This window comes from Procambarus clarkii, chromosome 10 (assembly GCF_040958095.1).
Source record: "Procambarus clarkii isolate CNS0578487 chromosome 10, FALCON_Pclarkii_2.0, whole genome shotgun sequence".
NCBI classification, from domain to species: Eukaryota; Metazoa; Arthropoda; class Malacostraca; order Decapoda; family Cambaridae; genus Procambarus; species Procambarus clarkii.
Window position 1 is genome coordinate 27,123,435 of NC_091159.1, and position 12,848 is coordinate 27,136,282.

Genomic DNA, 12,848 nt, shown 5'->3' on the forward strand with positions numbered 1-12,848 from the left:
GAAAGGTTACCCTATCTACAATAGGCAAACTTGGATGAGTATTTGGATGAGATTCTGATAGTATATATAATATTGATTGAAATAATTATAGATATTTCTTGAACATTTTTAATGGCGTTATTTCTAAATTATTCACGTTTTTAAATATTTCATCACAGTACAACTACTCAAATATCTTTATTTTATTCCCTCCTATTCGCCTCTATACCACCACAACCATCACTCTCACACCTGCATCTTCCCACCACCACCACCACCACTGGACACCACCACCACCACCAGGAGGGCAGCTTCTGCAATAGCACCACCCACGACCCCTGGGCTCCCACGCCCCAGAACCAGCTGTGCGGCCGTCGCTCGCTCTGGGAGCTCCTCAACACCCACCCGGACTTCATGTACGTCAACATCATTGATTATTCAACCCGTCCTCTTAAAAATAACATCGCTTTTCGTTCGTATGCGCGCTATGGCCAAAAGTGGACGTAATTTGAAATGAAATCGACTCACAAAAGTGACGTACTGTCCCGTTTTCTGTTTGAGTCGTCCGGCCTACTCAGAAAGGTTACAAGAGGAAACTTTCAATTAACATTTTTCATACAAATTTAAAACTATGAGAATTTCCTGCCCACCTAACCTACCAAAGGACCCTTAACTTACTGTTGTTGAAAAAAAATCTCAAATTTGTTTTCATTTTTTTATATTTTCAAATTACGTATACTTTCGGTTATACGGGAAACGGCCAAAAGCGACGTTAATTTTTAAGAGGACAGGTTGGTGTGGTAGTGTCATAAGGACGGGGTTGAAGTTTCCTCCCCTCTCCCCTACGTACTTACGTACCCGGGAGCCGGTCGGCCGAGCGGACAGCACGCTGGACTGTGATCCTGTGGTCCCGGGTTCGATCCCGGGCGCCGGCGAGAAACAATGGGCAGAGTTTCTTTCACCCTATGCCCCTGTTACCTAGCAGTAAATAGGTACCTGGGTGTTAGTCAGCTGTCACGGGCTGCTTCCTGGGGTGGAGGCTTGGTCGAGGACCGGGCCGCGGGGATACTAAAGCCCCGAAACCATCTCAAGATAACCTCAAGAATCTCAAAAAGATAACTTGTCGAGAAAGTCGGTAGATATGAAATGTTCTGCACAAAGTCCGTAGAGTTTAGCAGGTAGAAAATTGGTGTATTCAGATATGCTGCTATACTAAATGTTTCTTTAGATGACAGATTTGCAATCAAAGGACAACCCGTTCGTAACACTGATGGATATAGTGTGTAAAAGATGGATATTGTGCTTACCGGGAAGGCATAGGAGAGAGGCAACGAGGCGGTAGGTGACGAACTGGAGGTAGTAGAGGTAGGAAAGGAGATGAACCGGAGGTAGAGGTAGGGAGGGTGGAGATGAACCGGAGGTAGAGGTAGGGAGGGTGGAGATGAACCGGAGGCAGAGGTAAAGTAGGGAAGAAAGGAAGTAAAGAACAGGAAGAAGAATAATATCTCTCCCACCCCGCAAAACAGAGACACCAAGACGAGCAGCACTACCCCTCAAGTGACCATCAGCCTCCACAAGTCTCCACAAGCCAAGATCTTCTTCCTCTTTGATGCCCCCGACAACCAGGCAAGTATCTACTCCCTTCCAGTTGATCTGGCCTAAGACGCGTATACAATTTTATTATTAAAACAAAACAAGGAAATAAAGCCTATCAATTGTCATTTACTGGATGCAGTCATCCAAACGTTAAATTGTCTGTAAATATAAATATATATGCAAATAAACCACATTAAAGACGGGAAAATCGACCGAGCACTTTCAGTTATTTACATAACCAGTCCACAATTATGATTTTCGCAGTGGTTATGTAAATAACTGAAAACGCTCAGTGAATTTTCCCATTTTTAATGTGGTTCAAATGCATTTATTGAGATCAATGTGTTCCTCATCTTTGCTTGAGAGAGAGAGAGAGAGAGAGAGAGAGAGAGAGAGAGAGAGAGAGAGAGAGAGAGAGAGAGAGAGAGAGAGAGAGAGAGAGAGAGAGAGAGAGAGAGAGAAGAGAGATTTTGTAAGGGATAGTAATGAAAGGGATGTATATAAAGTAAGGTAATGAATATATTAATAGATCTAAATAGCGTCATTTGGTCAGCTCACAGCCTAAAACTGAAGGCTAGACCCAACAAATTTATTTATTAATATTATTCATCAATAAATTCAGTATTTCGCACTATTATTAAACACTAATTCCCATGATATCTCTGATATCACAGCTGGTTGGGTTAGGCTTATGACGTCAGGGCGGGTTGTATTAGGTCTGGCCCCTGACACAACACACCACAAACTGCACTAGCAACACATGCCCCAACATACCAGGCTACGCCAGCAACACATGTTGACGGACCAATTAACATTCCACATTTTCTTTCATCGCATGTGTGTCTGGCCTTCTGGGAGTTCAGGAGGATATCGACGACACCAAAAGCCTTGTGAGCTACATAGTGTCCAAGAACACTGATCGCTACGGGTCCTTGCAGCTCGGACTCGCCACCTTCAGGACCAATAACATGGATCAAACAGAGTTCACTAAGAAGTTGGACATCTCTACCGTCACAAGTGAGTACTTTGCTTTTATTAGCACATTTAGGTACATCTACATTTAAGCATCTACCCTAGACTATATGAATGGGGTACATAGTGAGCCTCATGAACTAGCTACGTGATGAAAAATAAAAATCCCCATCATACAGGGCCATGTGAGCAATAGACTGCACTGGCAAACCTCACGAAGTTATGTTCATCGTCCATAAGTACTGTAGCCTCAATTTTCTACAGGATCCAGAGAAAATATATTTTGACCCAGTACCTCTTTCCAGCACATTTGAGCATCTGTCATGCATTTTAAGTAAAAAAAAATAATTCTGAGAGAATTAAACCAAAATTTCGCAGCCTAATATTATCTCACTGCAGCCTTAACATGAAAATGTTACAGGCTTAATAGTGTACCAAATATTTCCTCTTGCCCCGTGCAAGTCTAAATTGTGACCGTTTATTTTTTGCAGACTTCCAATCCATTGACAATTATATGCCTGATCAAGATGACCGTTTGGTGAATGACACGATGCCGCTGGGGGAGGCGGTGATGGAGGTGGTGGGCGAACTCCAGGAGTACCACCCCGGTACTCTCCTAGTGGTCGCCGCCATGCACACACTCGCACAAGACCAGGCAGACTTTGTGGACACCGTGAGTCTCTCGTCAAGTAAATGTACCCTTCACTTCTATTTTTCCAACTCTCTCTGTCTATCAGGTCCTCGCTAATGTTCGCAAAGATGTCAATTACGCTAAAAACACGTAATAAATCATAATAATTTGTCCTAAAAACCAATATACAACAGAGGAACTTCACAGAATATGAACGACGCGACCCCTTCAAGTTCCAGTATGTTTATTGAGATAAGAAAGAAATACATCTCAAAGGGATAGAGTAGCTTAGGCTATTTCTACCCCCCCAGTACTAATCAACACAAGCATACAATCCAGACTATTCTCGTTCAAACTGTGGCCATCAACCCTAACGCGAATTCGTAAATACCTGTATTTCCGTACTGTGTAATCAAAAAACTTGCTTTTTCATATATTAATTGCTAATGTGCATATATTATAGTTTTGTAAAGTCTTGCCTAGAGTAAGTGTTTTGATTATGCTTGCAATTATCTTTATCTATAGAACGTAGGTGAAGTATTCAGTGAGCTTCAGGCTGTAGAAACCCACTTTACATGACTGCCAATTATTGACGTTCTAATTTTTCACAACCAATGCTTCGCTTACTGATGTTAGAAACTAGTAGATCAACTAGCCAAAGCAATGCACAACACACCTCACATTACCCGTCATCCAATTCCCCATGTTGCACGTAAAGGAGCCTTCAAAAATACCATCACCCAAGATTTTGCGACGAAATGGAAAACATCATGCTCACCTTTGTACTACGGGTCCATTAAAAAGAAATGGGAAACTTGGAAACATGTCAGATATAAAAGCAGAGAAATTGATATAGCGATGACCAGATTAAGGCTGGGACACACCAAACTAGCAGCACACAGCTCTAAGTACAGAACAGACATCAACGAACTCTGCATCCACTGTCAGGTGCCTGAAACAATCGAACACTATCTCCTACATTGCTTCCGACACTATAGTGCCAGAGTAAATTTCAAACAAGTACTTATCTCACTTAAAATACCCTTTACCATCGAGCATATATTAGGAGGCGGTGACCACTCGTTACAAGAAAAATACCAAATAGTCAAAGCACTGGCTAAATATCTCCAATCGACCAACAAATTGGGTCACATCTGACCCGCGCCACATTTATACCTGGCGCCACCAACAGCTAAACACAGACAACAACTGCCTCATCGCAACACCATGGATCAGCTGACGCCATAAACACAACACACCGCCCTACGGTGCGGCAAGTCTCCCTCTAACATACACCTCTGTTCTAGTCGCCGCTCCTCTGTCTACAGCACAACGCAACAAGCACCCTTGAAACTCTTATCATCTTCAACATAAACACCTGTACTGGTGCAGTCATCGGGAGGACAAACCCTTCATGCAAACTGCACCTACTATCAAGAAGATGATGTTAGAAACGCACTTGCATCTAACTTCTTTACCTATGTACTGTAAATTAAAATAATAGGCAACAGAACTAAAACAGCTATAGACAAAACTATAATGTACTATAATGTTAAACTATATCAGTTCGAAAAAAGTGACGATGTGCCTTCGGGTACGTGTGGTTCTCATGGTATTTCTTGCGTTTCTTTGTTATGCTAATTTTGATTGTCTGAGCCTTTTATTGTCACTCATCGAATTTTTTCACGACTGTCTGAGGCTTTTAATGACAGTGACGTGTCATCGGAATTGTTCACTTTTTCTAAACAGCGACAATAAAAGCCTCATGCTTTTATTGTCGCTTGTTATCGGATTTTTTACGAATGGGTTTTTCTTGCTTCAAGCAATAAGAGATGTCGAAACACCTTGAACTTAATTTCCTTACACATCCATTGCAGCTGACACGTCCACTTTCCATTGTACTACATACAAGCCTTATAATCTTGAATAATCAAAGTAATTATGTGCATATATGATAAATCTTCACGGTCCTTGAGAGCTTGAATCTCCAGCAGGCAGAGAACCGCCAGCGTGACGATCAAAGCTTACCTTATGTCTGCAGGAGGCGCTGCTGAAGAAGAAGATCAAGCTGCTGGTGTTTAGTCCCAACGAGCTGGAGACCATCGCGCCCCTGCTGCCCACCCTCCAGGACTCTGGCGGGAATTTCTACGCCGGCAGTCGTGCAGTATCCTCAGAAGCCCTTAAGAGCGACATGGACAGTTATCTCGAAGCCCACACTATCGATGATCACTATCTGGTGAGAGAGAAACTTTAAGATAATTTGATCACTGTGAGCGACTTTGAGATCATATTTCACATGGAATATAATTTTCGACTTCAGGAATCGGTATAACATACGGTTAATAAAGTTTGATAGGCATCATTAGCTGTCTTCATTTTCCTCTGAAGGGCTTGAGCACAATAGCTGTAAAAGTAGTTATTAAAAATAGTCATATTATTGAACTTCTAGGATATAAAGTAGTTATTTTACTGCTCCTGTAGCCAGCAATATGAGAGACAAATATTAGGCTTCAAATATAGGTTTGAGGTATATGTGCCCTGAATCTTCACCATAATGGAAACATTTATAGTTTGAGCAAAGTATTACAACACGTTCTCACATCTAGTCACGCTTGACATTCAGTACGGGGTGAGTCGCTTCTCTGTGGCCTGTCGGCAAGAATACTTCCCTGCCAGTGGTCATCCTTGACAACATCTCGCTCGAAGCAAGTCAACGCCCGCGTCACCATAGCAAACTTCGCCGAAGACAGCATCGAGATAGTACTTAGTAAATCCTATGTATGGCAAGCCGATTTTGTGTGGTCGACCAACGAGCACTAACGAAATGGAATGTTACCATGAAAACATCGACTCTGGGGTGTTTGTGCACTTCCCTACAATGACGGTAAGTAGGCTTTACCTGCACTCCACGCAGATATTAAAGCATCTTAGTCTCGAGCATTTTAAGGAACGTTTCACATACAAATGTTTGTCTTGACAGGGTTTGTTATTGTTAGAAACCTAATTATAAATGAATTATATAGTAATTCATAATTGTAATCAAATTAGTAAATAAAATTACATTGGTCAAATACTCGAAAGTTGCACACAGTATCTAGTGCATTAAGTTAGTACACACAACAGCACACACACACACACACACACACACTAAATAGAATGCATTAGGCAGAGATGTGGTAGAGGCAGACTCCATGCACATTTTCAAATGTAGATATGATAGAACTCAATAAGCTCAGAAACCTGCACACTAGTAGATTGGCAGTTGAGAGGCTGAACCTAAGAGCCGAAGCTCAACTCCCTCCCACCCCTCCAAAACAAAACTAGGCGAGTACAGCAGGCAAACCTCACTCAAGCATAAAACATATTCACACAGTAGGGAAATAATAGTAATTCCTTTAACACTTACAGACTCCAGATCCCAGCCGCAGAGTATAAGGTACTCCTGAAGAACACGGGAAGCACCACTGTTGAAGGTGACGTTACTTGGAGTGTGGTAAGCATGGATGTCTCCAGTCCCCAGGTGAGATATTACCACCACTACCTGCGTGTCTCTCACTACCACAACTACCTGCGTGTCTCATTACCACCACTACCTGCGTGTCTCTCACTACCACAACTACCTGCGTGTCTCATTACCACTACTACCTGCATGTCTCATTACCACCACTACCTGCATGTCTCATTACCACCACTACCTGCATGTCTCATTGCCACCATTACCTACATGTCTCTCATTACCACCATTACCTACATGTCTCATTACCACCACTACCTACATGTCTCTCATTACCACCATTACCTACATGTCTCATTACCACCACTACCTACATGTCTCTCATTACCACCACTACCTGCATGTCTCTCATTACCACCACTACCTACATGTCTCATTACCACCACTACCTGCATGTCTCTCATTACCACCACTACCTACATGTCTCTCATTACCACCATTACCTACATGTCTCATTACCACCACTGCCTGCATGTCTCATCACCCTCACGACCTGGTCCAGTACAGATTAAGAGAATAAATAAAGATAGAACAATGCAGACGATGTACAGTGACCATAAAACAGAGAGAATGAGGAAGAGACAGAGATAGACAAAAACAGAGATAGGCCTGTATAGAAACCGGGTCGGTCAGGGCAGAGACAGGAAGACAGGAAGACAGGCAGAAAAACACAGACAAACACAGAGATGGACAAACATATACGGAGGGAAGGAGAGGAGGGAGTTTGAAGAGAGGGAAGGAGAGGAGGGAGTTTGAAGAGAGGGAAGGGGAGGAGGGAGTTTGAAAAGAGGGAAGGAGAGCGGGGGACAGGTGGAGAAGAAAGGTGGGAAAGGGGCAGACTGGAAGAGGGGGGAGGAGAGAGGTGTGAGGGAGGGAGAGGGTGGATATTAGGATGGAAAGGCTGAGAGGGTGGGAGCGAGGAGGAAGACATGTGGGAGAAAAGGAGAAAGGGGAGAAAGTAGCAGATGGGAAGAGACGGATATGGAAAGAAATGAGAGAGGGGGAGTGCGGAAACAGAAAGAGAGACCTGGGCGCAGCCGGGTATCCCCCCTCTAGCATAGTTAGTTATGAACATATTTCAACACTCAAATTATATTATTTCATGATAAAGTGAGGTGATACTTGTGATCAAAATATATAATGATACAATTATATGATGATACAGCTGTGTAGTGATTAACTATACATAGACAAGTGTAGTAATACAAGGATACATCAATGCATTTTGTATAATGATATGCTGATACACAGATATATATGTATATAGTATTGACCGAGTGCTTAGACTAAGTGGAGTGGCGACTTTGCAGATTGTGGTGGATGTGTGGTCATCAGAGGACGCTGGCGTCAAGGCCGGCATTCCTGAGAGCAACAACCTAATACTTTTCTGCCAGGTACTATATAAAAACTACAATGTCTCTATGTCTGACCAAACGTAAAAGGCTAAAAGATTAAGTGGGACTTGCCTCACCCAACTTTTCAAGATGACACATTGGAGAGGGGGAAGTTTTCCGGAGTTGTAGAATTTTTGTCCGTTAATTTTCCGCAAATTTTTCACAACATGACTACTTTATCACCACAGACCTCCGAAGGTTAGGGGTGCAACCTAACCTCTGCAGGTTTGATCTCTAGTTACCCAGATGTCATAGCACTCACAGCCACTAACTGCACATGGAGCCTAACATAAAAATATGTTCACAAACGTTATCCGCAGTAGAAGGGTTAATAGCCTAAAATTCGATACACCTTAAAACTGACATCCTGACTACTGTTTATTCAGTAACATGTATACTTCACATCGTAAGTTCCCAGAAAATTTAATGTAATTCATAATACTGTAAAAGACATTTGGAAATTAAAACTATGAAAGATTACTACCTCGACAATAATGACACATGATAGGCATTCAACTTTAACTCTTCTTAATGCCTGATAAAAGCCAGTCTAATCACTTATGTATGGAATCATAATGTTTAAGGATCATCGTGCATGTTTTTGTTATAGTTTAAGTACTTGTTCCTAGGCTTTGGTGCCTGTTTTACGAGTTTTTCTTCAAAATGTAATTCTTGTGTTATTTCGTCAGATCTCGCATGTTAGCGGCGTATTAGAGTATATTACAGTCCAGGCGAAGGTGGAGCTGAACAACGGTACCTGACACAGTGGAGAGACTGCTTACTATGCTGGATGATGGACCCGGAGGTGAGGCGACCGTCGGTATACAGGAAAGGAATTAGTATAAGAACAACACAAGGCAAAAGAAAACATTGTTAAAAAAGGATAAATCGGGGAAGAAAGAGAAACATTAAAAATGTTGAAGATTTTCGGTGAATGCGAAAGCAAAACGTTGACTTTTAATTATTTTCTGTTGTAATTGCATTAAAAAAAAAGAATCTTGCCCATTTTGAGTTATGACGCTATATTTTGTTTGTACTAGTCATTTAATTTCTTCCATCGAAAGTAAAATCATTCTAATCGTTCACGAGTTCCTGTTTACTATTGTATATCCCCGACAGATGTGGACGTGCGCGCCCGTGACACAGTGTGGTCTGCGCAGGTGGAGGGGGACTGGCCGCCTGGCACCACACTCACCGTCACTGAACTGGCCATCAACAACAAGCCTCAAAACTTCTCGCCCTTCGCCTCCATCTCCAGGTGAACACCCTTCGTGTTCATGTTTCAACTTAAATTGAGTTTAATTTTTGGGTCTTTCCATGTATGTCATCGACCCGATTGTTATAATTCGTAATGGATGAAATATGTATGTTTTTATTCTATTTTCTTTATACACGAAATCTTTTCTTTGGTTTTAACGTCTCTGGGAATTGAAACTTACCACCTCCAGTTCTCTGGAGCGGAAAGTCAGGGCAGGTGAAAGTGGAGGCGTGGGAGGCTCTGGAGTGATGCCCATAGACCCGACCAAGGGTTACTGCTGCGGCAGCTACAGTAACGCCGCCAAGAGCCGTATTACCGAAGTCAACATGTATCTGTTGCGCCCTTACTCCATCACCTTCACTCACCATATTCAGGTAGTATTTGGTATTTCTCCGCTGTCTTAAGAATTGCTGTAGATCATTGCCAGTGCATGGTTTCTTCAGCTCCTCGGCGGCTCCAAAGAAAATCTTGAGGGAAAATGTTATCGGGACCTGTTTGTCTGTTTCAAGTTTCATATATCACAGTATATGTTTCAGGTGTCAATCATTATATAATTGTGTTTCCACACGTTTAAGGAGTCCTATATCTAGGTTATGTATTTCAGGAGCTTCCCGTCCGCATTAAGGAACTGAAACTAGCCCCTGAACCTCCTGTAATGAAAGGAGATACATGGGAGGTGTCTATCACCTGGACTCGAAATGTCACAACAACAGACTCAACGGTAAGGGCTCTCTCTCTCTCTCTCTCTCTCTCTCTCTCTCTCTCTCTCTCTCTCTCTCTCTCTCTCTCTCTCTCTCTCTCTCTCTCTACAGTGAGAGCTGAAAACGCAAACCGGAACACTATCAAGGCTACCCCACAGCAACATGCTCCAACATATTTTCAATATTACAAATACTTCAAGTGATATATCAAACCTTATATGAGTAACTGATACAAAATGTATTTCCAGGATTCTATTTGGATTCGATATGGTCTCACCATCTCAGCCGTCGGGGACAACTTCCTCAGCGCTTCTGCTGTAAGTAATATACACTACTTCACCTCATTAAATTATATTTTAGTATAATCCTCAAGAATAATACATATTTATTTAATAAAGTAAACTTAAAATTCTCAGAGTTATATACTACTACTACTACTAATAATAATAATAATAATAATTATATTAGTAATGCAAGATGAACTCACGATAAGGTGATGTATCAACGAAGAAGTAGTGAGGCAATGTAATGGGATTGAACTCACGTCCCTGGACTCCTAGTGGGTAGTGCTGGGGAGCACTACCCACTAGGAGCCTACTAGGAAGAGAACCCTCTTCCAATTAAACCAAGATGCAAGAGCACTAGTCAGAGGGTTAGGAGAAAGACATGAAAATAATCAATACAGAATATGCATATTCAATGAAACATTAATTATATATATATGTCGTACCTAGTAGCCAGAACGCACTTCTCAGCCTACTATGCAAGGCCCGATTTGCCTAATAAGCCAAGTTTTACTGAATTAATATATTTTCTCAATTTTTTTTCTTATGAAATGATAAAGCTACCCATTTCATTATGTATGAGGTCAATTTTTTTTTTGGAGTTAAAATTAACGTAGATATATGACCGAACCTAACCAACCCTACCTAACCTAACCTAACCTATCTTTATAGGTTAGGTTAGGTTAGGTTAGGTAGGTTAGGTAGTCGGAAAACAATTAATTCATGAAAACTGGGCTTATTAGGCAAATCGGGCCTTTCATAGTACGCTGAGAAGTGCGTTCTGGCTACTAGGTACGACATACATATATATATATATATATATATGCGAACAAGCCTGAATGGTCCCCAGGACAATATGCAACTGAAAACTCACACCCCAGAAGTGACTCGAACCCATACTCCCAGAAGCAATGCAACTGGTATGTACAAGACGCCTTAATCCACTTGACCATCACGACCGGACATAATGAGGTGATAGCCGAGGCTATTTGAACCACCCCACCGCCGGCACTCGGATAGTAATCTTGGGCATAGCATTTTACCAAATCACCTCATTCTTTGGGGCACACGTGAGGAACACAAATGCGAACAAGCCTGAATGGTCCCCAGGACAATATGCAACTGAAAACTCACACCCCAGAAGTGACTCGAACCCATACTCCCAGAAGCAACGCAACTGGTATGTACAAGACGCCTTAATCCACTTGACCATCACGACCGGACATAATGAGGTGATAGCCGAGGCTATTTGAACCACCCCACCGCCGGCACTCGGATAGTAATCTTGGGCATAGCATTTTACCAAATCACCTCATTCTTTGGGGCACACGTGAGGAACACAAATGCGAACAAGCCTGAATGGTCCCCAGGACAATATGCAACTGAAAACTCACACCCCAGAAGTGACTCGAACCCATACTCCCAGAAGCAACGCAACTGGTATGTACAAGACGCCTTAATCCACTTGACCATCACGACCGGACATAATGAGGTGATAGCCGAGGCTATTTGAACCACCCCACCGCCGGCACTCGGATAGTAATCTTTGTGATAGTAATCGCATTTGTGTTCCTCACGTGTGCCCCAAAGAATGAGGTGATTTGGTAAAATGCTATGCCCAAGATTACTATCCGAGTGCCGGCGGTGGGGTGGTTCAAATAGCCTCGGCTATCACCTCATTATGTCCGGTCGTGATGGTCAAGTGGATTAAGGCGTCTTGTACATACCAGTTGCGTTGCTTCTGGGAGTATGGGTTCGAGTCACTTCTGGGGTGTGAGTTTTCAGTTGCATATTGTCCTGGGGACCATTCAGGCTTGTTCGCATTTGTGTTCCTCACGTGTGCCCCAAAGAATGAGGTGATTTGGTAAAATGCTATGCCCAAGATTACTATCCGAGTGCCGGCGGTGGGGTGGTTCAAATAGCCTCGGCTATCACCTCATTATGTCCGGTCGTGATGGTCAAGTGGATTAAGGCGTCTTGTACATACCAGTTGCGTTGCTTCTGGGAGTATGGGTTCGAGTCACTTCTGGGGTGTGAGTTTTCAGTTGCATATTGTCCTGGGGACCATTCAGGCTTGTTCGCATTTGTGTTCCTCACGTGTGCCCCAAAGAATGAGGTGATTTGGTAAAATGCTATGCCCAAGATTACTATCCGAGTGCCGGCGGTGGGGTGGTTCAAATAGCCTCGGCTATCACCTCATTATGTCCGGTCGTGATGGTCAAGTGGATTAAGGCGTCTTGTACATACCAGTTGCGTTGCTTCTGGGAGTATGGGTTCGAGTCACTTCTGGGGTGTGAGTTTTCAGTTGCATATTGTCCTGGGGACCATTCAGGCTTGTTCGCATTTGTGTTCCTCACGTGTGCCCCAAAGAATGAGGTGATTTGGTAAAATGCTATGCCCAAGATTACTATCCGAGTGCCGGCGGTGGGGTGGTTCAAATAGCCTCGGCTATCACCTCATTATGTCCGGTCGTGATGGTCAAGTGGATTAAGGCGTCTTGTACATACCAGTTGCGTTGC

At 42.8% G+C, this 12,848-nt stretch overlaps 1 non-coding gene across 1 annotated transcript in view; it reads left to right on the forward strand.

Moving 5' to 3' along the window:
* Nucleotides 1–12,848, forward strand: part of LOC123746061 (calcium-activated chloride channel regulator 3A-1) — a 33,804-nt gene that overhangs the window by 16,636 nt on the left and 4,320 nt on the right. Inside the window, exons 7-19 of the transcript XR_011228038.1 lie at nucleotides 283–395; nucleotides 1,506–1,626; nucleotides 2,439–2,592; nucleotides 3,039–3,220; nucleotides 5,220–5,414; nucleotides 5,802–5,995; nucleotides 6,594–6,698; nucleotides 8,003–8,086; nucleotides 8,776–8,891; nucleotides 9,206–9,344; nucleotides 9,529–9,718; nucleotides 9,949–10,065; nucleotides 10,294–10,362. This is a non-coding gene — a transcript (calcium-activated chloride channel regulator 3A-1). The remainder of the gene's footprint in view (nucleotides 1–282; nucleotides 396–1,505; nucleotides 1,627–2,438; nucleotides 2,593–3,038; nucleotides 3,221–5,219; nucleotides 5,415–5,801; nucleotides 5,996–6,593; nucleotides 6,699–8,002; nucleotides 8,087–8,775; nucleotides 8,892–9,205; nucleotides 9,345–9,528; nucleotides 9,719–9,948; nucleotides 10,066–10,293; nucleotides 10,363–12,848) is intronic.